This window comes from Rattus norvegicus, chromosome 3 (genome assembly GCF_021556685.1).
Source record: "Rattus norvegicus strain SHRSP/BbbUtx chromosome 3, alternate assembly SHRSP_T2T, whole genome shotgun sequence".
Classification (NCBI taxonomy): domain Eukaryota; kingdom Metazoa; phylum Chordata; class Mammalia; order Rodentia; family Muridae; genus Rattus; species Rattus norvegicus.
The window spans coordinates 57,159,643-57,184,970 of NC_141536.1; the positions used below are offsets into that span (position 1 = coordinate 57,159,643).

Sequence of the window (25,328 nt, forward strand, 5' to 3'; positions counted from 1 at the left end):
AATTCCCCATTCAGGCTCAGAATCTGTACTCTCCTTTCAGAATTGCACATAATTGAAAACAATGCAAACCCCCGATGTGCTAAATGCTGCAGTCATTAAAGCATTTTTTTTTTAAATTTTTGGGATAAAAGATCGTTCTTGTGGTTGGGGTTATTATTTATTTTTAGAAACCCCAAACAGGCTTGCTTCCTGTTCCCAGACTGACATCTGCTGGGGACCACGGGCTGGCGGGCTTGGGAGGCAGGCCCGCAGCCGGCTGCCACTCGGAGCCCTGGGGCTCCTCAGAGCCACCCGCGAGCCTGCGCGCTGAACTCGCTGGGTCCGGATCCGAGTTCAGCAACCTCCCGGGAACCCCACTTTCTCCCGCTCTTCTATCAGCTGAGATAAGGCCCAGAATGACACTGTCTTGGCACAGGAGCTCCAGGTTAGTGACTCTGGCAGGGACTTGGTAGGCAGGGAAGAGTTGGACAGAAATGGGAGCGTGGGCAGGATGTGTGACCCCACCGTATGATCCTCTCCCCGGTGCCACCAGGTCTGTGAATTGTTTTGCCTCCTTCAGGATGCGGCTGTATGCATGCGACTCACTTTTTTTTTTTTTTTTTTTTTTGCATTGTTTTCTCTGCCCTGCTCATTCAGTCCTGTAAGGGAGATCCCAGTTCTACTCTCTTCGTATTTGACAACCAGGAGCCAAGCTACCTTTGCAGAATGAGGTCAGAGGGGGGCCCTGGCCTATTTCTCAATCTTCTCTCTTTATGGCAGCCAGGCTCCTCCTCCCACCACTCGCCTCCTGGTCTGCCCCCTCCCCATCTTGGGAAAAAGTCTTGGAAGGCTTTCGGTGTGGAAAGATCCTTTGCCCTCCTCACACCCACACTTCAGTGGGTGTTACCTACATCAGGTGACCAGCCCGACCCTCCTGTTTCTAACCTCTTACTGAAATGCTCGTCTTCCTCCCCTAAAACTATTTTTGTAAGATTTGTGTGTATTGCCTTTAACTGTAAGTATATAGGGTTGGGGTATGGGAACATGAGTGCTGGGGTGGGGCCCTGATCCCCTTGGAGCGGAGATACAGGCAATGTGGATGCTGGGAATTGTACCCCTGCCCTCTGCAAGAGCAGCAAGCATTGTGGGTGCCAAGCCATCTCGCCAGCTCCCCCTGAACTATTTTATTTTGCAAGGCAGCCTCAAGCCCATTTAAGTACCTTTAGTGGAAACTCAGGGACACAGAAAGTCCCTTAGCCTGATATTCAGATGCCACATCCCATCCAGCGGGTGGGGGGTGAGTGGAGGGTGTGTCCCCAATGCCTGGGCGCCCGTGGTGGGGGCCCCAGGAATGATTTGAGAGGTGAAGAGGGGGACTAACGGCGGAGTTACTGAGTAGAAGGTCCAATATCAGATGGAAAGTCTGGCTCGACTTCGCTGTGGTTGATTTTAATTTTAGAAAAGGGTTAGACTTACGGAAAAGTTGCAAGAACATCCCACAGACTTCCTGTACACCCTACGACCATTTTCTCCTCTATTTGCATTGCTAGTTGAGACTCTGTGCCCTCGAGGAAGGCCTGTGTGATACTTTGGCAGCACAGAGAATACTTCTGCAGAATGACCACGGCAAGGAGAGGAGGGGCTCTGAGGACACCGTGAGAGGGTGTTCTCGTTTTCTGTTACCTTCCAGTCCCTGTAAGTGACACTAGATGCAGATGGAACACACACACACACACACGCACGCACGCACACACGCACACGCACACACGCACGCACACACACACGCACACACACACGCACGCACACACGCACGCACGCACACACACGCACACACGCACGCACACACGTACACACACACGCACGCACGCACGCGCGCGCGCAAACACACAAAGAAAAGAAAAGAACAAAAGAAAGGGTTTGTGTAGTTTGGGCAAACCACATGTACTCTTTATCCTGTTGGCATCGATATTCACATCGGCCTCTGAGAGCATCCATCCATCCTCATGCCCTGCAGGGGTGCTCTCTGATGTAGGGAGTACGTGGTACTTTATCATCCGCCTAAATAAGAAAAAGTCTGGATTCCACACCACATCTGGCACTCTGAGCTTCCCACCCGTGGCTGGAATAGAAAGTTTCTTGTAAGAATACATTTAAGTAAAAAGAACAAGCCAATGAAGGAAAAAACAGTAAGCATGACTTTTTTTTTTTTTTTTTAAAGTTTCTCCTGCTTTCCTTTCCCTGTTCTTTAGAGCCCTAGAAGGAGAACATGGAACCCAGTTGATATTTCTCTGGGAGAAAGACCTTCACCCTCACTCAAGCCAGGCCTTCCACCCCTAGCACATTAACGCTTGCTCCTGCCTGGGGTCCTTACACATTATGTTCTTCTATTTCCTCGAAAGGCTTCCTCTCTCTTCCTGGTACTCCAGGGTTTCTTCCAATCTCTCCTCAGATCCATCCTCTCCAGCAAGTCTATGTGATCGGCTGTAAGGTCCCATGATTTGGGTTTGGTTGTCCCCTGATTAAGCTCCCAAAGCTTACTTGGTGGAGCAAGTAGCAGTCGCCACTCCATTCACTATTCTAATCCTCACAGCAGTGCTGACAGGAAGTGTTGAGATTCCCCTTCTTAGGATCAAGGAATGAGGCTCAGGGGCAGAAGTTTCCTTCCCCAGGCTGCAGTAGACAGGGATAGCCGGGATCCCCCCCCACCCTCATCCTTCCCTCTTACTGTCCACTGCAAGAGCTGAACACCATGTGAACATCCCAGGGTTTCCAGGTCAAGATGGTCGGGCAAGGCATCTTCAGAGTGCCAAGCCTGGGTACAGGAGCTGACTGATCTACTCTGTGGTTACCTCAGCCAGGTGGCCTATAAGAGGCTGTTCTCTACCTCCCTGTTCATGTCTGCACTGAAATTCTCCTGGCTGGCCTAAGCCAGCTGAGGCTTACCTGTGCTGTTTTAAACTCTGATAGGGAATTACAGTTTGTGCCTCTTTTTTTTTTTTTTTTTTTTTTTTTTTTTTGAGCTCAGCGGAAATACATTACTAACTTATGCTCTTTCATCTAGCATTCTGCACATGGGCTAAACCAAGAGAACTTGATAAGCATGAGGAAAATAAATGATTGGATAGATGATAGATGGGTGGATAGATGGATGGATGGATGGATGGATAGATGGATGGATGGATGGGAGGGAGGGTGGAAGGATGGATAAATGGATGAGTGGTTGGACGAATTGATGGATGGATTGATGGATGGGTGGATGGATGGACAGAAACTAACAAGGAATAGACACATTTTTGTCCTTAGACATTTCTAACACATTTGACACGCCGTGACTGAAGGAGAGTGAAAACTAACACTTTCCAGATAATACTTCTCCAACCAGATGTTCAGAGACCAAACAAAAAAGGGAACTTAAAAATAACCCTTCACACTGCTTTGCATTCTATGCCTGCATCTCTGGTAGAATAATGTGGTAGCCATATTCCACACGTACGGTCTGCACTTGGGACTGACGACGCTAAGACATGCTAACTGGGGTAGAATGAACACGTGGTCTATGTGATGTAGAAGTGCCAGCAGCATCAAGGGAAGAGCGGGGAGGAACTGTGCCTGGCCAGGGCCTCACAGTCCAGATATGCCAACTGCTACCTCTCAGTGTCAGGGAAGTAGACCCTTACGGGAAAAGTAAAAAAGATGATCAAGTGAGGTCTGAACACTGCTGTCTGTGCAGCCATCCTCGAGAGTGTGCAGTCTGCATCCAAGGCTGCAGTTGTTACTGGGAAGAAACTCACACTGCACTGCACACAGATGGCCGCTCCCTCGTGTGGACCCTACACTGCAGTGTTTGCGTGATATGAGGCACTAAGAATCTAGAGATGATTCCAAGTACTTGTGAGAATAAGTGCAAGGTATATATATATATATATATATATATATATATATATATATACACACACACACACACACACACACACACACACACACACACACACATATATATATATGCAGATCCCTGTCGTTTTATAGAGGGGTCTGAACACACATGGGTCTTGGTATCCATGTGGCTCCTCGGAACCCATCCCCATCAGACGTAGATATTTCAGTGACTGTCATGGACATTCTGGTTATCAGCCTTACTTCTTTCTACTCCTCTACATTCTCCAGTAGAAGGAGAACACATTCACTAATGAGTCTCGTTCAGAAGCCAAAATGGCTACATATGGATGAGAGGACAAAATTTTGTCACAGGGTACAGACCAGCCTAAGAATCTAGGGACTCTTTGGCACAGCCATTTAAATTATAAGCTATTTATTTGTCTCCTTATTTACAATTAGCACCTGGTAATGCTCCGATCTTATGGAGGTCCTTAAAATCTGTTACCATGGTTACCACCAATGTACATGCTACACTATATAAAAGAAACAATTTAGAAATGGCTGGCTATTAAGCCGAGCCTATTTAACTGGTTTGGGAGATATTTCACTCTGGTGGAGTCCTTGCGTTTGGGTCCCACTTCAAAGTCAACGCATTAAGTTTTTGATGGGTTTTAAGATGCTTTCAGAGCCTCACGCTCTCACAGTAGGGAGCTGAATGTTTTTCAAAAGAGCCCTGAAGAAAGTGGTGCCTGGTAGAAAACAAGTGAGATGGGTGGAGAGCCCGCAATCTCATTTAAAATGTGTTCAAAAAAAACGTCACCAAGAATAGCAACATCTCCTCCCACAAGTCCTCAGGCCCAGAGGTTTCCAGCAGCTGTGCCCAGGCCTTTTGTGCTCAGGCCTTCTGTGCCCATCCTCCCTCTGGGCAGACAGGAGTGTGCAGATGAAAGGGCCTCCCACTGTCCTCCTTTTTGTCACCAGATGATAGGCTGCAAGGCCATCCTCTCACATGTGCCTGGCTTCTTAAAAGGCTGTGGGGAACTTTTGCAGAACTTCCAGACTATGGCCCACAAAATGGCTACATTGGTAGGAATGGGTGACTGGTATTTTCAGCTGTGACCGCTCAACCTCTCTCTCAATGTCTTACCTTTCTTCCACGTAAACAGGGGAAGCACAGGAAACAGAACATCCCCCTGCTTCTGGCTTCTGTCACCCAAACCCCTATCCTCCGTAGGGTGGGGGTGGAGGTTCAGGAAAAAGAGTTTGAGGAGAAGGAAAAGGAGAGGAAAAATGAAAGAAGAGAAGGGAAGGAGGGAAGTGGAGGGAGGGTCAGGAAGTGGGAGCGGGGTGGGGGGCAGGAATGGAGGTGTCTGTCTCTTAAAGGGGCTGACCTTTAAGGCAAATGCCAGGGAGATGGGAAAACAGGCATCAAGGCCACCTAGACCAGGGTTGCAGTGTAAGGTCAGGCAGGATGGGTGATGGAGGCCTGAGGGGGAGCAAGCAGTAAGGCCTGGGTCTGGGGAGCGAGCTATTCCACCCAAAGCCAGAAGACCCCTTTGACTTGGATAGATTTCAAGAGGCAGGCCAGGGCCCCGGGCCTGGCAGAGTCATGGGCAGGGGTTTGGGGGCATCTGAGCAGTGTCTATGTGTGCCGAGAGGGAGAATAGACAGGGGTCCCAGAAGTTGGGCATAGCCTTGGGGTGGGGGAGAGAATTCTATTAAACAAGGACTTTATGGTCTTTCCCCCATCAGTCTAGCGAAAGGCACTTCAAATCAAATATTAGTTTCTTGTAGATTTCTATCTCTGGGCAAGGATTTGCACTCATGTCATTTGTTTGAGAAATGCTTATTTTAGAAAGTCACAGAAAGTTCTTTATTGTAAGGTTTCTCAGAAATTTAATATTTGAAAATATTCCATTCTGGATCTTCAAGAAAGGCATTCAGTAGATCACTGCCGGCAAATGATTAATAACCAACTTGAGAATTAAATCAAGGCTTTAGAGCCTTGATTTATATGTTGCAACTTCCATATTGTAATCCCAGAAATCATGCCAGTTGCAGAGTGCCCCTCGGGGCTGCAGAGCACTTTGCTATCCTGTCAGTCTGTGATGCCAGTCTCATGCTGACATCCTAACAAGCAGGGATGATCCAGAAGGCTCCTCTCCAGGACAGAGTCAACGAACTCACCTGCCAACCCTACCTTGGAGATGCCTGCCAGGAACGTGGCCCCAAGACCCTTGCTCACACACACCACGCCATCAGTGACTTGGCTCATTGCAGTATTTCCACAGAAGTGTTTGTTTTTTGAGAAACACTTTCACTGCATTGACAACACTGGTCTTGAACGCCTATGGTCACAGCCTCTGGAGTGATGGAGTCACAGGCATAGATCCCCAAGTAGTTAGGTTCTTCTGAGTGACCATATTCACGCCAACATGAATGATATCAAGAATGAGGAAAAGCCGGATGGTGATAACACACACCTTTAATCTTAGACACTGGGAGGCAGAGGCAGGTGAATCTCTGAGTTCAAGGCCAGCCTGGTCTACAGAGTTCCAAGACAGCCAGAGCTACACAGGGAAACTCTGTCTCAAAAACAAAACAAAACAAAACAAAAAAACAAAAAAACAAAAAAAAACAAAAAAACAAAAAAAAAAAAAAACCAAAAACCAAAACAGAAACAGAAACAGAAACAACCAAAGCAAAGCAAAACACAACAAAACAAAAGAGTTCAGAGAAGGCTGGGCTCCTGAGCCAGTTGGCCATGCTGTCTGAGGACCCCGCATAGTTCCTGTGTGTTGGTGTTCATGCCTCTGCCGAGGACCATGCATCCAACAAGGTATTAGAAGAGGGTGTGTGACTTTGAGACCCTTGCTCTTTCTTGGGCTCTCTCAAGGCTGGTCTGGATGACTGTCACACTTAAGTAGCTCCTGGAATAGACCTCTGGAGCCAAGGTGGCAAGAAACTAACTAGGAAGCTCAATTTGTCTTTGTGCAGATGACCCCACCCCCACCCCAGAAGCAGAGCCTGGGGCTCAGTCGAGCCCATCCAGGGCTGCGGCAATACCATGCTGGAGCTTCGGGCCCAGAGAAACTGCTAGATAATGTTGTTTTAAGATGCTAAATTTGGGGGGTAATTTGTTACGCCACATGATATAATTAATGCAGAACCCAATCTGTAGGAACGTTTTAACTTAAAAGGGAAGAAAAGATGAAACTGTATAAGGAGAAATATGTGAAGCCAAGCAGTGTGTGGATAATTACGAACTGATTGTTACGGGAGTTCTGAGAAATGGGGTGGGGGAGGGGAGGGGGTGGGGGCTGTACACTGGGGAAACGAGAGGCTTATTTAGGAAGATTTCCAGAGGTTAATTTAGAAGGAGAGGGAGCTTGAAGAAAGGCAAGACCACACCATGGGGCTCTCTCCTTTGAGGACAAACCAACCACATCTTGAAGAGTTCATCCAAATGGTCTTTGCAAAAATGTAAACTCACTTGGAAATCAAGAGTCTGTCTTGAAGTCTGGCATGGTGGCGTAACCCTGTAGTTTCACAATGTGGGAAGCAGGAGAGGAGGATCACATGAGCTCAGGTGTGGGAGTGGATGGAGACTCAAGTCACTGTATGCTGTTGAGGTGAGCACAGCCATGTCAAGGACCCTAATGCCTCAGACCCATGGGAATAGGTGAACCCCAGGTGTGGCTCAGAGGGACAGCGAAGTCTTCCTCAGTCAAGTACAGGGTTTACAAAGACGGACCAATGGGAGCAAGAACGGGCAGTTCAGCTTCCTCCTGGATGCCCAGATGACCGCTCCCTAGAGACCTCCCACCAAGGCTAGCGAGCCCCCTCCTGGTGCTGTGCACAATAACCTCGACCACTCTGTGTGAGTGTATATCTGGTGTCCCCTTGAGAACTAGAACAGCCTGGCTGGTCCTGGCTTTCCTGCACACGAGTCTGTCATTTCTTCATTTCCAAACTGCCCAGTCAGGATTCCCCACAAGCTAGGCAGAACACGCACTCCGAAGTTTGGAAGCAGCCGGTACAACACTATGTGATCCCGTGTCACAAAACAAAATGTAAATAAAACAAGTGGCCGGGAGATGACAGTCAGGCGAGCATGAGGACCTGAGTGTGAGTGTCCAGGACCAGTGTAAAGTTGGGCACCAGAATTCTAGGCCACTGGTGGTGAGATGGGAGGAGAATGTAAGAAGAAACCCAGGTAGTCTTTCACGCTCTGTGCAGACAACAGAACTGCGTGGAAGACTGCACTAGGGATTGTTTTTCTAGCTCCACAAGTGAGCCTCAGGAGAGTGTCTGTCTCTCTGTTCCTCTGTCTCCACCTGTCTGCCCCACCCCCCTGATGCCACCCCCACCCCCGTGCACACACGCGCGCTCGCACACACACACACACGCACGCACGCACACACAGAACAGATCCAGATCTTTGGAACAATAGACAAAGAGTCAACTTTTTTTTTTTTAATTAAGTCATCCAGACTTAAAAATTATCTAAAATTAAAAAGCGGTTTACCAGTCTGTAATCTATCACCATTGATGCTGGGCAGGGGGAAGCCAGGATAATTATTAGGTTGGATTAAATCATAGAATCAGAAGATTCAGTTCTTGGGGAGTTGGTTTCCACGCTGGAGAAATAGATGCTTTCTGTTTAGCTGAAAGGAACGAACAGACAAACCAAAGCCCCTCGGTCAACCAGAGGGAATTCGTGTCTCTCCACAGCCTCTCTCGTTTCACTTTGCTTCATCAAGGAGGTTTAGACTCATGGTAGAAGTCATAGCGGTGTGGAGACGCTGGTTGCAACAGTCCTCCCGCAGCAGTGCTTCCACAGCGGTGCTCCCACAAAAACTTATTTTATTTATTTAATGTACGAGTGCTCTGCAGCATAAATATTTGCCTGCCTGAAGAGGGCATCAGACCCCATTACAGATGGTTGTGAGCCACCATGTAGTTGCTGGGAATTGAACTCATGACCTCTGGAAGAGCAGCCAGTGCTCTTAACCACTGAGCCATCTCTCCACTCCCTTCCCCCAAACCTTCATTTCTCTTGATACTCTCTCAGTAACTTGGGGAAGCTTGTCTGAATCAAATAGAAAATGAAAGGGCACGGATAGGCAGCCTGAAGAAAAAGCAGTGTGTAGTAAAAAGTAAATGGATTAATACTACGTAAAAAGCAGGGCCAGTCTCATCAGTAGTTACAGAAGCACAGGGGAAAGTGCAAAGAGTTCGAGTTTCTAAAAACTTTCCAGATGGGCAAAGTCTGAAAGATGTTAGTCCTCATTAGTGGGAGGCAGGGGACACGGGCAAGTCACAGGCCGCTGCGATATGAGTTGGCAGAACCGTTTCAGATATCTAAGAACCCTCAGCATGATGTCACCTGTGAGTCCCTTGTTCTATCAATTTTGTTCCTTATATTTTCTCCTTGCCATGACTGTATAAGGAAGTGCAAGTTTAAGGACATTTTCTTCAGCCTTTTGGGAAATCATATGAAAGTTAGACATGTCAACGTGAGGCCAGCTAAAAAAATGGCAACAAATACATGTAGTGTTCACTTATTTTCTATATATTTATGAAATTGTGCACTCTCCCAGTATCCCTTAAAAGTGATTCATTCTTGCCTTATGATGGAGCAGGGAAAAAGAGAAATACCACTCGGCCAGCAAAAGCTCAGAGGTAGGTCTGCATGGGAGCATAGAAAGACCACTCATAATGTAGGGGAGTTTCAGACAAGCCTGGGAGCACCATCTTATTTATGGTCAAAGTAGTTTCCCATAACAATATGCATGCATATCCATTTATATCTAGGCAGAAAATATTTGCTATGCAGATGAACTAGAACTGTTTAATATTTATTTAGTCTTTAACAATGCTCAGAGTTAGCCCATCTGCAAAGGCTGAAGTCAGAGTCCTCAAGCCTGCTCTCTTCCTACACTAATCACGTGCCTACCGTGTTTTAGTTGGACCTTTCAGTGCTATAACCAAATACCTGACACAAATAACTTATGGGAAGAAAACCTTATTTCAGCTCATGGTTCAGAGGCTCATGGTTGCTTGGCCCAGGTGCCTGGGCAGCTCAGTGTATCATGTCAACAGGAGTCTATAAAAAGGAGCCTTCTTCACCACTGAACAGGGACAATTTTCAGCCATGTCCCACCAATAAGGGACCTCTTTTTTTTAGCTGGACCCCATTCTTTTTCCCCCCCAATCTTTATTAAAGTGGATATTTCTTATTTACATTTCAATTGTTATTCCCTTTCTCGGTTTCCAGGCCAACATCCCCCAACTTCTAAATGGGTGTTCCCCTCCCCATCCTCCCCCCATTACCGCCCTCCCACAACAATCCCATTCACTGGGGTCCAGCCTTAGCAGGACCAAGGGCTTCCCCTTCCACTGGTGCTCTTACTAGGCTATTCATTGCTACCTATGCAGTTGGAGTCCAGGGTCAGTCCATGTATAGTCTTTGGGTAGTGGCTTAGTCCCTGGAAGCTCTGGTTGATTGGCATTGTTGTTCATATGGGGTCTCGAGCCCCTTCAAGCTCTTTCAGTCCTTCTCTGATTCCTTCAACGGGGGTCCCATTCTCAGTTCAGTGGTTTGCTGCTGGCATTCGCCTCTGTATTTGCCGGATTCTGGCTGTGTCTCTCAGGAGAGATCTACATCCGGTTCCTGTCAGCCTGCACTTCTTTGCTTCATCCATCTTATCTAGTTTGGTGGCTGTATATGTATGTGCGGCAGGCTCTGAATGGGTGTTCCTTCTACCTCTGTTCTAAACTTTGCCTCCCTATCCCCTCCCAAGGGTATTCTTGTTCCCCATTTAAAGAAGGAGTGAAGCACCTGCATTTTGGTCATCCTTCTTGGGTTTCATGTGTTCTGTGCAGCTAGGATAATTCAAGCATTTGGGCTAATAGCCACTTATCAATGAGTGCATATCATGAGTGTTTTTCTGTGATTGGGTTAACTCACTCAGGATGATATTTTCCAGATCCATCCATTTGCCTATGAATTTCATAAAGTCATTGCTTTTGATAGCTGAGTAGTATTCCATTGTGTAGATGTACCACATTTTCTGTATCCATTCCTCTGTTGAAGGGCATCTGGGTTCTTTCCAGCTTCTGGCTATTATAAATAAGGCTGCTATGAACATAGTGGAGCATGTGTCTTTTTTTATATGTTGGAGCATCTTTTGGGTATATGCCCAAGAGAGGTATAGCTGGGTCCTCAGGCAGTTCAATGTTCAATTTTCTGAGGAACATCCAGACTGATTTCCAGAATGGTTGTACTAGTCTGCAGTCCCACCAACAATGGAGGAGTGTTCCTCTTTCTCCGCATCCTCGCCAGCATCTGCTGTCACCTGAGTTTTTGATCTTAGCCATTCTCACTGGTGTGAGGTAAAATCTCAGGGTTGTTTTGATTTGCATTTCCCTTATGACTTAGGATGTTGAATATTTCTTTAGGTGTTTCTCAGCCATTCGGCATTCCTCAGCTGTGAATTCTTTGTTTAGCTCTGAACCCCATTTTTTAATAGGGTTATTTTTCTCCCTGCTTCCCTAACTTCGTGAGTTCTTTGTATATTTTGGATATAAGCCCTCTATCAGTTGTAGGATTAGTAAAGATCTTTTCCCAATCTGTTGGTTGCTGTTTTGTCCTAACAACAGTTGGATCCCATTCTTTAAAGTTTCCAGAACCTTGTAAAATAGGGGGGACCAAGTGTTCAACACATAAGCCTGTGAGGATGGTTCATATACAATCCATAAAGGGGAGGGAGGGAGGGAGGGAAGGAGGGAGGGAGGGAGGGAGAGAGAGAGAGAGAGAGAGAGAGAGAGAGAGAGAGAGCGAGCTCAGTGGTTAAGAGCACTGACTGCTCTTCCAGAGTACGTGGGTTCAATGCCCAGCAACCACAGGGTGGCTCACAATCATCTGTAATGGAATCCAATGCCCTCTTCTGGTGTGTCTGAAGATTGTGGCAGTGTACTCACATATACAAAACAAATCTTTAATAAAGAAAAAAAAGAAGACTGTGGGAGCTAGCTGCAGTCTATTGCTGTGGACAGATACCATGACCATAGCAACTCCTATAAAGAAAAGCATTTAAGAGGGTGGGCTTATAGTTTCAGAGTTTTAGTCTACTATCATGGCGGAAGCGTGGCCACATCTGGGCAGACGTGTGCTGGAGAGGGAGCTGAGAGCTCCACATCCAGATCTGCAGGCAGCGGAAGAGAGAGTGACACTGGGCCTGGCCTGAGCATCTGAAACCTCAAAGCCCACCCCCAGTGACACACTTCCTCCAACAAGGCCACACCCACTCCATAAAGCCCACATCTCACAATAGTGCCATTCCTTAGGAGCCTATGAGGCCGTTTTCATTCAAACCACCACACATTGGATGAATCAATAAAGACACACACGGAAGTCATCAAAAGCTAGTAGTACACACTCATCCTTCTTATGGGGAGAAGATAAGGATAAAAATCAGAAGAGATGCGTACCACAGTGTCTGAGACCCTATCTCAAAAAGGAGAGAAAAAGGAGAGAGAGTGGAGAGAGAGAGAGAGAGAAAGAGAGGGAGGGGGAAGAGGAGGAGGAGGAAGAAGAGGGGGAGGAAGAGGAGGAGGAAGAAGAAGAGGAGAAGAGAGAATTTTCTGACTGAAGTGAGCAGTGGTCTTGTCTGCTGGGTCCAGGCTCAGGCATGTTTAGGAAACCCTAAATTTAAGGAATAAGTTTAGTACTTCTAGTTAGCATTCTGGTGATACAGGAGGCAACATTGTTCATCCCACTTGTTGTAGTCTGTGCTCTATATAGAATTTGAAAATAAGTTCAATACAGACCGCTTACAGAATGCTTGTCAGCCCAGAATTATGTTCTGACTAAATTGACCAAAAATCCTTGGGGTGGGGGTGGGGTGAAGTGGACCTCTGTCCCTTCCCTCCTTACCCCTGGTCCATTTAATTAAGCAAGTAGGACACACCTACACCACAGACTAAATCCATCTTGAATACCTTAAGACCTAGAACCTCCACAGGAAGGGAAAGCATGTGCCCCGTGGGCTTGCTGCCCTGCAGGCTTGCTGACGTTTATTCCGGTCTGGGCAAATGTTGAATTGTGATTGCTGTGCTCATTTGAAAACATCAGGGCTCCCCGAAGCTGCTTTCTTCCCAACTACCTTGATTGTTCGTGCAGGCAGAGACGAAAACTGAAAACCCAGCAGGCTGAGGACATCCATTTGGTAGTTGATTCGATAAATGTTCACAGTGTTGTCGTCTGTTAAACTGACCTAGTAGTCACTAAGTTTGGCTGTGTTCCCGCATTTACTGGAACACAAATGGGCTAAAAAGAAACAGCTAACAAAAAAGTATTAAATACGGTCCTGACCCATACATCCTAAGGGTCGTAGGGCAGCATGCCATAGATGCACATGCATGTTGCATTTACTGCTGCATGTTCACAATAGCTAAGATAGAGGGCCTGCCTAGAAGTTTATCAGCAGGTGATCTGTTCATCAGCAGGTGAATGGGCAACAAATAAATCCATAAATAAAAACGCAACAGTACACATAATAGAATTTTATTTAGTTGTAAAGAAATGAAATTATGACCTAGGTAGGAAAAGAGATGGAACTATGTTAAGCGAAACAAGCCACACTCAGAAAGACAAACTACCATGTTTTTTCTCTTATGCTGAAGCTAGATTTAAACACACACACAGAGCACATCATTTTGTCATAACTTGGCCAGAGTTCCATTTGCCCTTTGCCTCCCTAACCCAGCTTCTTTAGTTAAGCACACACACATCCTGAGCACATGCACATGTGCATGCATGTGTGTGCACAGGAAAGCAGGAATGGGACTATAAGCAGGGAATAGGAGATCTAGAAGGAGAGAGAGAGGGGAACAGGACAGGGAATAAATGTGTATCCAAACAGAAGGAGGGGTTGTTTGAGAGGAGAAGGGGGCATTGAGGAAAGAAGGGTGAGAAGGAGTGGGGGAGAAGCGAGTAACAGAATAATTATGTGTATATGAGAACGCTACAGCGGAAAGTAGTTTTTCCGTGTTACCGAAAAACTAAAAATAGAGTAATATAGAACACACTCTAGGTATGAAGTGCCCAAAGTACTAAAGCTATAGACAAGAAGAACATAACAAACACCATGTCTTAAAGATCAGTGGTGCTCTGGTTTTGACAGTACAGATGTGGTCATTCAACGGTTAAGAAAATGCCTGACTTGGGCACCAGTAGGGGTTACCACTAATGGCTTTCTAATATTTCCCAATGGCTCACTCAATTAAGAACTCAAAATTCCAGATTAGAAAGTTAAAAAACAAAACAAAAGAAACAAACAAACAAATCCCCCTAAACAAAAACCCAAAAGGCTGTAAAGGTGAGAGCTCTGAACTGTCTCTTAAGGGACACCATCTGTTTATGATATTCTGTTTAGTCTACGTGTGCGAGCAAATCGGAAGGATGAAAACATCTCTCCCTTCAACAGCACTCTTGGCTATTCAATGTATTTAACAAATTTAAGGAACCAGGACTTGATAACCCAAGGGGATTGTTCTGGGGGAGGCAGGAGGCGAGTGGTCACAGGGAATACTCAGTGCCCTGCCAGTTCTGTGCGGTCAGGTGTACAAGGAAGGTTTCAACTGCAAATGACAGTGGATGTAACTAAAAGTGGCTTCAGTAATGAGGATGCTTAATACACACAAAACAAGAAGTCCATCTGGAGACCACTTCACACTGCGAGCTACATACCCACAGTCTGGGGCTGCCTCTGTCCTAAACCTGCCTACCCATCCTCTCCCCAACCCAGTTCTCTTTCACAAGCCTCCCTAGTGCTGATCTACATTACATCCCTACCTCCAGCCATCTATTTTCAAACAAAAGAAAAGATGGGATGTCCAGATAGCTCCAGAATTCAAGTCTTCACAGACAGAGAAGAGAGAGTATATCTCTCATCAGGGAGGGAAAGTTTTCTCCAAAGTCCTTTCCAGACCCCTCTCCAGGTCTCCCGTCTCAGGCAGGAGCTGGCTCATCAGCCTTGCCTGCCACTGGCAAGAACCGGATAAAGTTATCAGGAGCTGGGTGTGCTCACTCACAGACTGAGGTCGTGGGTGCAAAGAAAGGGGTAGTATGTAAGTGAGATGGTTCTGGGCAAACCGTTGGTAACATTTAGAGACATGAAAAGTGAGACACTGGTCCCAAAGCTGGAGCTGCTCATTACTATTCAAAGACATAGAATAGGGCAAGACCTTTCATTTATTGTATTGTTTAAGGTAGCTAAAGACCTCAGTCCTAGCACATAGCCTGTGAAGTGTAGTGAGAATGTTGGTTCAAGAAAAAGAACCCAGTTATATTATATGAACAGGTTTTAGTTTTAATCCCAGCCGAGGGATATGGGACTGGTTTAGGTCCACAGCAGCTAAACTATGATTTGTCTCATGCTCTGGCAGGGGCATGATTCTGTCAGGTGAAGATAGTTCTGTTTGGAACTTTGGGGACTTTTGAGAAGGTTTATAGAAGACCAGAGCTCCGAGAGAGGCGGCGGCTGCTGCCTGCCTTGCTGCTGCCCCTGCTGCTGCTGCCCCTGCTGCTGCTGGTGTTTCTGCTACTTTGCTGCTTTTGCTGTTTGCTGTTGTCGGTTGGATGCCAAGATTGGGCTTGCTCCTAGGAACTTGATGCCCCTGATGAGCAGGAAGTAGTCTAAAGAGATCTATGCCCCTCCGTCCCTCTAACCTTCTTTCTCGACAATCTAGTGCTGGGTTGGAAGGGACAGTAGTGGTGAAAGGTAGTAGATATAAGAACCCAATAAAGTAGCCAAAATGTACAGTCACAGAGAAGGCTAAGTTTATGTTTTAAGTTTAAATTACTGTGCTTGAGAGATCTGTAAAACAAAATGCCTTTGATCTGTAAGCTCCGCTTGCCCAGGACAGGTGACTTCCTGGAACACTGAGGGCTGTTCACGTAAGATAACAAGCCACGTGTTCACTTCTGTAAACGAGTTTGGTTGCCTCAACTGCTCATATGTAGGCAGGAAGTACATCAAGATGTATTTTTGCAGCAGATTGGGTGAAGGGGGCAAGTAAGTAGTGTCGTGGGTTTTGCCTTTATAAGCACAGGACTAATGTAATCCAGCCATTCTCTGGAAATCCCAGGTATGGACCCACAGGGCCCATTGCCCTGGACAGTATTTCATAAAACTTGCTTCAAATTTGGCTCAAAAATTATGGTGATGGTCTTATTCTCACCCATTGGGATTAACAGTAGCATATGGTTTTAGGGGAGTTAAGAAAAAAAGTTAGACTCTTTCCTTGGAAATCCACTGTGCAAGCTCCATTCCTTAGAAATAGGATTCTTCATTCAACCTATTTTTAAGTGAGAGAGAGAGAGAGAGAGAGAGAGAGAGAGAGAGAGAGAGAGAGAATAAGGTTCCACAGTCCCTGAACTATACTCTCCAATTATGATACAATAAGCCAAATGGTTGAAATCATTAACCACAACTTTTGACCAAAGTAAATAAGCTTGCTCTCACCCTGTGTAGGAGAAGGGAGGCTTTGTTTGAAGCCATGAAAACACTGAATTCTTTTTTTTTTTTTCCTTTTTATCGGAGCTGGGGATCGAACCCAGGGCCTTGCGCTTGCTAGGCAAGTGCTCTACCACTGAGCTAAATCCCCAACCCCAAAACACTGAATTCTAAAGCAAGGGTCCTTAGAGCTGGAAGGGAGATATTACTAAATAGGGTTTAGTTAATCCACTTGGGCAAGAGACTCCATAGTCCAAGAGTTCTCATCTGCACTTTCTTGGGATTTCGAAGGCTCACACGCACAATCTCTATCCTTGATGGCGCTGGCTAAACTGCTTACATTGTATTAAGCGACAGTAAGTATATTTGAATAGCGACTGTGCTGATTTGAATATGCCTGGCCCAGGCAGTGGCACTATTAGGAAGTGTGTCTTTGTTAGAGTAGATGTGTCCGTGTTGGAGGAAGTGTGTTACCATGGGGATGGGCTTTGAGACTCTCCTCCTGGCTGTTCACGAGCCAGACTTCTCCTGTTTGCCTTCAGAACAAGATGTACAACTCTAGCCCCAGGCCTGCCTGGATGCTGCCATGCTCCTGCCTTGATGATACTGGACAAAACCTCTGAACCTGTAAGCCAGCCCCAGTTAGATATTGTCCTTTATAAGCGTTGCCTTGGTCATGGTGTCTCTTTACAGTAACGGAAACTCTAAGACAGTTACCCTAAAAACTGCTCAGATATGAAGAGCTCTTGAGAACAAGAAGACAAAATTAGAAAGACACAAAGGGGAACCTACTGAGAGGTCCCTTGACCCTGAGGATCTGAGTCACTGAGAGAGGCTGACCTATGCTGGGCGGTCAGAGCTCTTCTCTGGGCTGCTCATTGTCTAGGATAATGAATGCCACCCTGCATCTCCCACCATCCAGGATTAGTGAAGGAAGGTGCTTGGAGCTCTGGGCCAGCTGTCGGACCTCAGTCAAACAGACAAACTGGAGCTAGCTGAAGAGGGCCTCATCATGCTTCCACTGCCTTTTCAGACTCTTGTTGCCAAGGGCTTTGGCTGAAACTTCACCTAGAAACAGCAGCTACCTTCTTACCACCACCCCTCCCCCTGCCCACCCCTCCCCATGCCTGCCCTTCAACAGTGGAGGAAGCACTTGCAAAGGGCCAAGGCTGCATGGCCTCTGCCCCTGCAGCTCTCCGGGGACAATGCTGCTCTCTGCTCTGTCATATGTTGGCCCTGAGCTCTTCTCTTAGAAGCAAGCTTTATCAACACCCAAATGTGTGTAGGCACTTTCCAGTCCATGAACTAACTCAACAAAACAACAAAACCCCCTTTGCTTGCACAGTTCCTGGCAGCTTCTCCCAGTCAACCCTATCTGTATGTGTTAGGTCTTCCTAAGGGTATTCGGAACCTTCTCCTTGGTGTACCAACTTGCGAAGTGTGGTCTTCCAATGGCTGCTTAGCACAGCCTCCTTCCTGTTTCATCCATGTCTCTCCAGCAGCCTGCTCACAGGCTGCCTTTTAGATGCCTGTGTACCAAGCTACTTCTTGGCATCTTTCCTCTTTCTCTAGACCAGAGGTTCTCAACTTGTGGGCCTCAATCCCTTTCAAGGGTTGGGGAATTGAACAACCCTTTCACAGGGGTCACCTAAGACCATTGGAAAACATTGAATTGCTTTACAATTCAAAGCAGTAGCAAGATTACAGTTGTGGAATAACAACAAAAACAAGCTTATGGTTGGGAGGTCACCACAACATGAGGAACTGTTTTAAAGGGTCAAAGCCTTAGACGCCACTGTTCTCAACCCTGCCCTGGTCTAGACCATCTACTCTGCCCTCAGGCTTCGAATATTATCCCTTGAGTACTGATTCTGGGAGTGTATCCCTGCATCAGACTTGTGAATCTCTGATGCTGTATCTAATGGACAACTTGCTACCTACACAGAGTGTTTAGTGGCCACTCCGAACCCACATTCAAAGCTTTTAAAAATGGGGGGACAGTTTGTTTCTTTATCAACTTTTAAGAGTCTTTGTATGTTTTGGGGAGTAGTTCAAACGCGATCTTTACAAGACACATCCTCTGCAAACATTTCCTTCCCATCCATTGTCTTCTCATGTTCTTGATGGTACCCTACCCTGATTTTACTACAGTGTCAGCTATCCTCTCTCTCAAGGACCATGCTTTAGCCTTTGATCAGAAATGTTATCGCCTAGGCTTTGCCTTACCCTCCAGCTCTGTCGTTTTGTGCTTTATATTTATGTCTATAATGCAGTTTGAGATTTATTTTAGGTAAATTTTTGGGAAGGGTGTAAGGGTCTGCGTTTAGATCTCTTATTTTTCCTGCCCAGTTGTTCCAGTACCAATGAAAAAAAAATTTTTTTGTAGTTGTTTGAGATAAGGTAGCTCTGGCTGTCCTGGAACTCACTATGTAGACTAGGCTGGCTTCAGACTCACAGAGATCCACCTGCCTCTGCCTCCTCTTACAGGTTGGTATTAAAGGCATAAGCTACCACACCTGACTGTCCTGTGGTAGACATAAAAAAAATAAATAACAAATTAAAAAAATCAGTTGACTAAGTTATTGGTTCTCAACTCGACAGGATCTAGAATCCAGGAGAGAAATATCTGGGCATGTCAGTGAGGGAGTTTCCAGACGGGGGAAGGAGTTGAGCTACTGGGATAGAAGACATCTTAACTGTGGTAGGCTGCGTCAATGGGCCGAGGTCCCAGCCTGAATACAGGAGGTGAGTGAGCACCAGTACTCTACGTCCTGACCTGGACTACAAATGGAACATGTATGGCTGGCACCTCAAGCTCTCACAGTCACGTCTTCCCTACCACAGGACAGACAGACTGCATCCAATCCTCACAGCAAGAGAGAGCAAATCTTCAAAACAAATTATCTCTGCTGGAAGGCAGCGGTGGTGCACGCCTTTAATCCCAGCACTCGTGAGGCAGAGGCAGGCAGATCTCTGAGTTTGAGGCCAGCCTGGTCTATAGAGTGAGATCTAGGACAGCCAGGAGTAAAAGATGGTTGTGAGGTGCTGGAAATTGAACAGGGGTCCTCTGGAAGAACAGCCTGTGCTCTTAACCCCTGAGCCATCTCTTCAGCCCTAAACCCTTCCGTTAAGCTGTCAAGGCAACCAGAAAAAGTAACGGTCAGGTGTGTCTGTGTCTGGGTTTGATTTTAAGTCTTTCCTTCACCAGTACCACACTGGCATGAATCATAAGCCTCACTGTAAGCCTTAGAAAGAAACAGTCAGTCTGGGGAATGTGTTTCTGATGAGGTGTGGAGATCAGGTGTGGTTGAGAGGGCAGGTTAAAGCCCTCTGGAGGGAAGGTAAAGTCTTACAGTCACAGACGACATGGAGCTCTTGAGCACTGGGAATGTGCTCAACATGGCGTACAGTGTGGCGGTGGGATTTGAAGGGCTTAGGACAGTAGCCCTTATCTGAGGCACTTAGGACCACAGGTGTTTCAGATGACAGAGGTTTTCAGAGTTAGGAATATTTGCATAGACCTCGCTTGACTGAACATTTCTAACCCCTAAATCCCAGATGGTTCAAATCCAAATGTCTTTCACATCAGTGCTCAAAACATTTTGGATTAGGGGTGCTTAAGTTGTGTGAAAGGAAAGCTTTTTAACTTTTAAAACATATTTGTAATTTTAAGGTTGGTCACACACTGAAATAACAGCGTGGGCATACTGGGTTAAATAAGATACATTATAAACATGAATTTTGTTTCTTTAAAGACATGGCTAGTAGCCAGGTGTGGTGGCATACACCTGTAATTCCTGCACGTGGGGCTGTCAAAGGCAGGAGGATTCCCAAGTTTGAAGCTAGCCTGGTCCTTTTAGTGGACCAGCCAGGCTGGGCTACATAGTGAGATCATGTCTCAGAACCCGAAATAAACAGAACCAAAGTGGCTGTTAGAAACAGACACCACCCCCCAGAACACTTCTTTTGGGTAGTCAGCTGCAGTTCTGGCCTCTGGCAGCCGGCTTCCTGCTCCCTCCTCCCCCATCTCTCTTCTGCATTGCCACCAGCTCCTGCTTCTTCCTCACAGCCAGCTCTGGACTGGGAGCACATGGCAGATGGGGCAGTGTGCCAGCTGACCTTTTAAAATCTACATCACAATGCACGGCTTGTTTGAAAACTAAGGGCTTTCCACTTAAGCCAGAGTGAGATCCAAAGTCCTGAATCACAGGGAGGCCATCCGCGTACACCCTGGCCAGCCACCGCAGCTGTTCCACAGGGCACCAGGCTCCCTCTTGCCAGAGCCTCTGCATTTGCTGTTGTGTCTGCCCGATTGCTCCTGCCATATTTTATTTTAACATTACAACCTATGGTTTTAATATCTTTTTCAGTAAAGCACCTACATATTTGCACTGACAGCTACATCCTTTCTCTCAAGTCTTGGCTTACACACATAAAGGTAAGTCCTCAGACATAATGTAATTCTGGACAGTTTTATGTTGCTTTCAAATGGACCCCTTCAGTGAAAAATATAAGTATGAGATGGTCTCATTTAGGCAAGAATATATATAGAATTATTCGTACATGTAAACTCACGGCTAACCATTCAGCAGGACACATACCAGTTAACTGAACTTTCCTCTGGGATCCTGTGCCACACACTGTTCTGTGCCTTCTCTCACAAAGCAGTATGAATAAGCAATTTCTCCATGCCAGCTCATATAGATGTACTTTTATTCTTTTTAATGGCTTAAGGTACTCTTTTGTATGGGTGCATTATAATTCATTTTGCCATTTTCCTAAATTGATAGATATTTGAAATTGTTTCCAATTGTTTTTGCTGTTACAATTGAATCTTATTACAGCTGACCAGATTTCAATTCTTTGGATCACAGAAAATAATTTACCTTCTATGGGGAGCAGCGCTTTATCATAGCTTCTGAAATGACACATACAGTTAGTTCAGTTGTGAAATGTGGCTGGCTTAAGTATTAGCAAGCTTTCGTATGCAGCTTGTACGCTGATGTGATTTTTACCTTAACTAACATCTTTACGGTATTAAAGCATGAGTATTTCATGAAGACCCGAAATTTATAGTAATGTGTGTACAGTAGCCCTACCAACTGCTTGGAAAATGCAGTTTCCTTTTTAAAACTGAGGTATAACATATAAGGCGCACAAATGTTGACTGATAATGTGTGTGCGTCTGAGTGTGGGTGCCCACGGAGATGAGAAGAGGGTGTGAGACTGCCAGGAGCTAGAGTACAGGCTGCAATGAGTGGCCTGGTGTGGGTGCTTTGAACTTGGGTCTCCTCTGATCTCAGAGCCATCTTTCCAGAATGTGTGCTGTAAAGAAATAGTATGTTTGGGTATACACATATGTAATATACATGTTTAATACAAACACACACATACCAGAGTAACAGTTTTCAGATAAAAACATCTAACATTTCCTATATTATTTAAGGAACAGTTTTTTTGGTTTTTCTTTTTTGGAAGGCAGGATCCCTGGTGTCCAGGCTGACCTTGCATCCCTATGCTCTAGCCTTCAGTGTGTTGAGACAATGCCATGCCGAGATGAGACGGGGCAGCACATTTTAAGTAGGAGCCTTTTAAGTTTTCTTCCTTTAAATTTCCAGTTCACACTTCTTGGGATGAGTCCTCCTTTATGATTTTATGGTGCCAACTGTTTGGAGAGTCTGGGAAGCAAGGGACCCACAAGGATGTTTGGAATTTCTCATGTCTACGTAACTTTTTTAAAGGGCTGCTGGTGGGCAGCTGAATGGGAAACACTGTGTCATTGAAGCCTTTCAAGTTTATCTGACCATAGTCAATGGGATTCTCATTTTAGCCTCTCCAATGTGATATTGCTCTTGGAAGGGCCATTCAGTGCCAACAGTTACTGTTCTGTACTGGCTTTAAAATTTTAGAAATAGAAAATAGTGAGCTGTGTATGCAGTTTTGGCTAGGGAATCTAATTTCTGTCTGTACAAGAAAGAGTCACAGACAAGATGATAACCGATGGCCTCCATCACTGAGCTGAGAGTTTGAGAGCCTGTTTCTTTTCTTTTGCTGCCAAGGGGTTCCTTCATTACCACAGTAGCATTAATGCTGAATAAAAATTTGGAGGTACCCTGGAAGTGCTGTCTCAATTTTAGGTGAGGCATAAATTTAACTTTAAATTTCAAATACTAAGGTATAACTTTTTACCTTAAATTTATCAGTTCACGATGCCATTCTGGGTAGCTTCTAGAGGCCAGCTTTTTACAGAATCATAGAAAAACATGTTCCGTAATTCTCTCCTGTGTGCACTACCTAGAGGTCTGTTATTGGCTCTTCCCCTAGCCCTTCCATAGGCTATTTAACCTATTAATGTACCAGTGTTATTCTGTCACACCTACAAAGACCCTGAGGCTATAAGAGTAATTGGCACTGGCTGACATCTAAGTGGAATCCAGATCTGATCAAAAGCCTACTTTGCTCTATGCACTGCACTCACAGTAGAGCAGGAGTGACATTGCACCGAAGGGCTGTGGAGACAACCATGCCTGTTACTACACAAATGCTAGCTCAGACACAGTAGCTTACACTCACTTTTCTTTTCATGGTAAGCGGCCAGGGTACTGGACACCCCCGCCCTAGATGCAGGTTACTGCCATACTGCTGCTCCACTATTCCTTAGGGCAGTGCTTTTCAACCTCCCTAATCCTGTGACTCTTGAATCCAGTTCCTCATGGTGTGGTGACTCCCAAACATAAAATTATTTCATTGCTACTTCATAGCTGTAATTTTGCTGTTACAAATTGTAATGTTAATATGTGTTTTCTGATGGTTCTAGGCAATCCCTGTGAAAGGGCCATTCAATCCTCACAGGGGTCACGGCCCAGAGGTTGAGAATTGCTGCCTTAGGGTGTTGACCTTGTGTGTGTGTGAGATTAATGAGTCCCCTCAAAGGGAAAACAGGGAAGGAACACACAATCAAGTTGCAAAGAACCTCCTTCAATCAGCAGCAGGCAGCTTTGACCCAGCATAGCTTTATAATAGAACTGTACAGAAGACTAGGAAAATATGAATAGAACATAACTTATAGATGTGACACACTGTTGACACTGAGGCAACCAAGATGGTACTTCACCAGACTTACCCCCACTTCTACAAAGAAAAAAAAATATACAGAGAGCAGAAGAGTCAAAGGATGTGGTGACCCCACATTGCCTTTTTCTTCCATATTTAGTGGCAACAGGATGTAAGACTTTCCTGGCTGGCCTTTGGACCTTCAAGTGCAGGTCATGTAAGCTGTCCCCAACCTAAAGGCTTCTTCCTTAGCTACTTGCCAGAGTGTGAAGGACTTGATCTCTGACAATACGAAAGCAAAGATGTGCACAGGAGATGGCTCTGGAGTAAGACCTTCTTAGCTTGGGACATAAACTCAAGAGTGAGAAAGCCGGATCTGAGGACCCAACTCCATGACGGCCTGGAGTTCCTTCTGCTTCATTAGGAAATCTGCCTTGTCCTGGAGCTGTCTTCTGTGCCTTTTAAAAAAAAATCTGTGTACATCACTTCACTGTGACCTTCTAGTGGCAAGGCTAATAATAAACTGATTTACTGATCAAGACAAATGTATCCTCAATAGAGGACGCCCACTTATCTCTTCCAACTTTACTTGCACCATTGCACAGAAGACAGCACCACCCAACCCAGACAGAATTGCCAATAAAACTTTAAAAGAATTAATTCATTTTTCATGTGTGTGCACATGCATGTGTGTACTTGTGAACATGCGTGTAGGGGCCAGAGGACAACTTAGAGTAAGCAGCTGGTTCTTTCTTTCCATCATATGGGTTTCAAGGACTGTACATGTTTCACCAGATTTGGCAGCAAGTAACCTTACCCTCAGCCATCTTGCCAACCCAGAACTGCCAGTTTTTTTATAAGGACCCCCCCCCCCAATCACTCAGAAGTCAAAGCCTTCTTTTAAGATGTTGTGTTACTAGAAGCTTAAAAATATGTCAAGATCCACTTTTCCAGTATAAGGAATCAGTCATAAGATCCAACCTGTCTGAAGGGTCAGACAAAATGTTAAATAAAGTAGATTGGTAAGAAAAAATGACAGAGTAAGAGATTCTGCCCTTGACACAGGGTGTCTGAGGCAGAATCACAATCAGAAAGCTGGGAACATCACAGGGACAGCTAGGAATGGTCAGCATTGTGACATGCTGATAAATCACTCGGAGGAACACTCGCTCCAGCATGATGCTGGCAAATTATATGTGAACAAAACCTTTATTCAGAACCAGATGAGTCATGAACCACGAAGAAGACTTGGCTTCCTCATTAGCCCTGGTTCTGATCCAAGCCATGCTCAGTGCAATGCAAAAGTCATAAAGGCAACATGAGAAAACTCAACCAGAGACTATCAAAACATTTCCCCAAGCTTTTGGCACAAGTCAGATCCCCAGAGTACAAATTCGGGCTGAACTTGGAGAGGTGCAAAAACATTTCCTTAAAATTCTAAAAATATATAAACTATAGTGTATACATGTACATTGTTGAAAGCATTTCAGACACCTTCTTATCGACAGGCAACAGTTCCCAGAATCCTCAACTTGTGTAGAGCATGCAATTTTGTATGCTGCACATTTTTAACATCCAGTTTCAGTCTCACCTCAGATGGTCTTTCTTTCCCCTGCCAGTGGTTCACTCCCATAGTGTGCAGCCATCACATGAGAAGCTGGAGAACTGCGTTTGAGCATCTTCAAGCTTTTTGTACACCAGTGCAGAAGCAAGGTATTTGTTTTCTCCTTGTGGTACCCAAATGCCCGAAAAGTTGCTAAGCTACATGTGGTCCAAATGCAGACACAGTAAGGGCTTCTCAGAGCAAGTGTGGCCAACAGCACGTGTGGCTTTGTTTCACTGCAGTCACCATACATCCACTACCCCATGGTACCCCATCTATTGCTTATTTATAAT

General features: G+C 45.6%; 1 long non-coding RNA gene across 7 annotated transcripts in view; it reads left to right on the forward strand.

Annotated features, from left to right (window-relative positions):
• The first annotated feature begins 261 nt into the window (after nucleotides 1-261).
• LOC102546819 (uncharacterized) overlaps nucleotides 262-25,328 on the forward strand; it is a 64,646-nt gene continuing 39,579 nt past the window's right edge. For 3 of the 7 annotated variants that reach the window (XR_015684398.1, XR_015684393.1, XR_015684397.1), the window contains exon 1: nucleotides 262-424. This is a non-coding gene — a long non-coding RNA (uncharacterized LOC102546819). Of the gene's footprint in view, nucleotides 425-20,749; nucleotides 20,818-25,051; nucleotides 25,146-25,328 lie in introns of all 7 variants that reach the window. The other 4 variants (XR_015684396.1, XR_015684395.1, XR_015684392.1 and 1 more) reach the window with 3 other exon arrangements.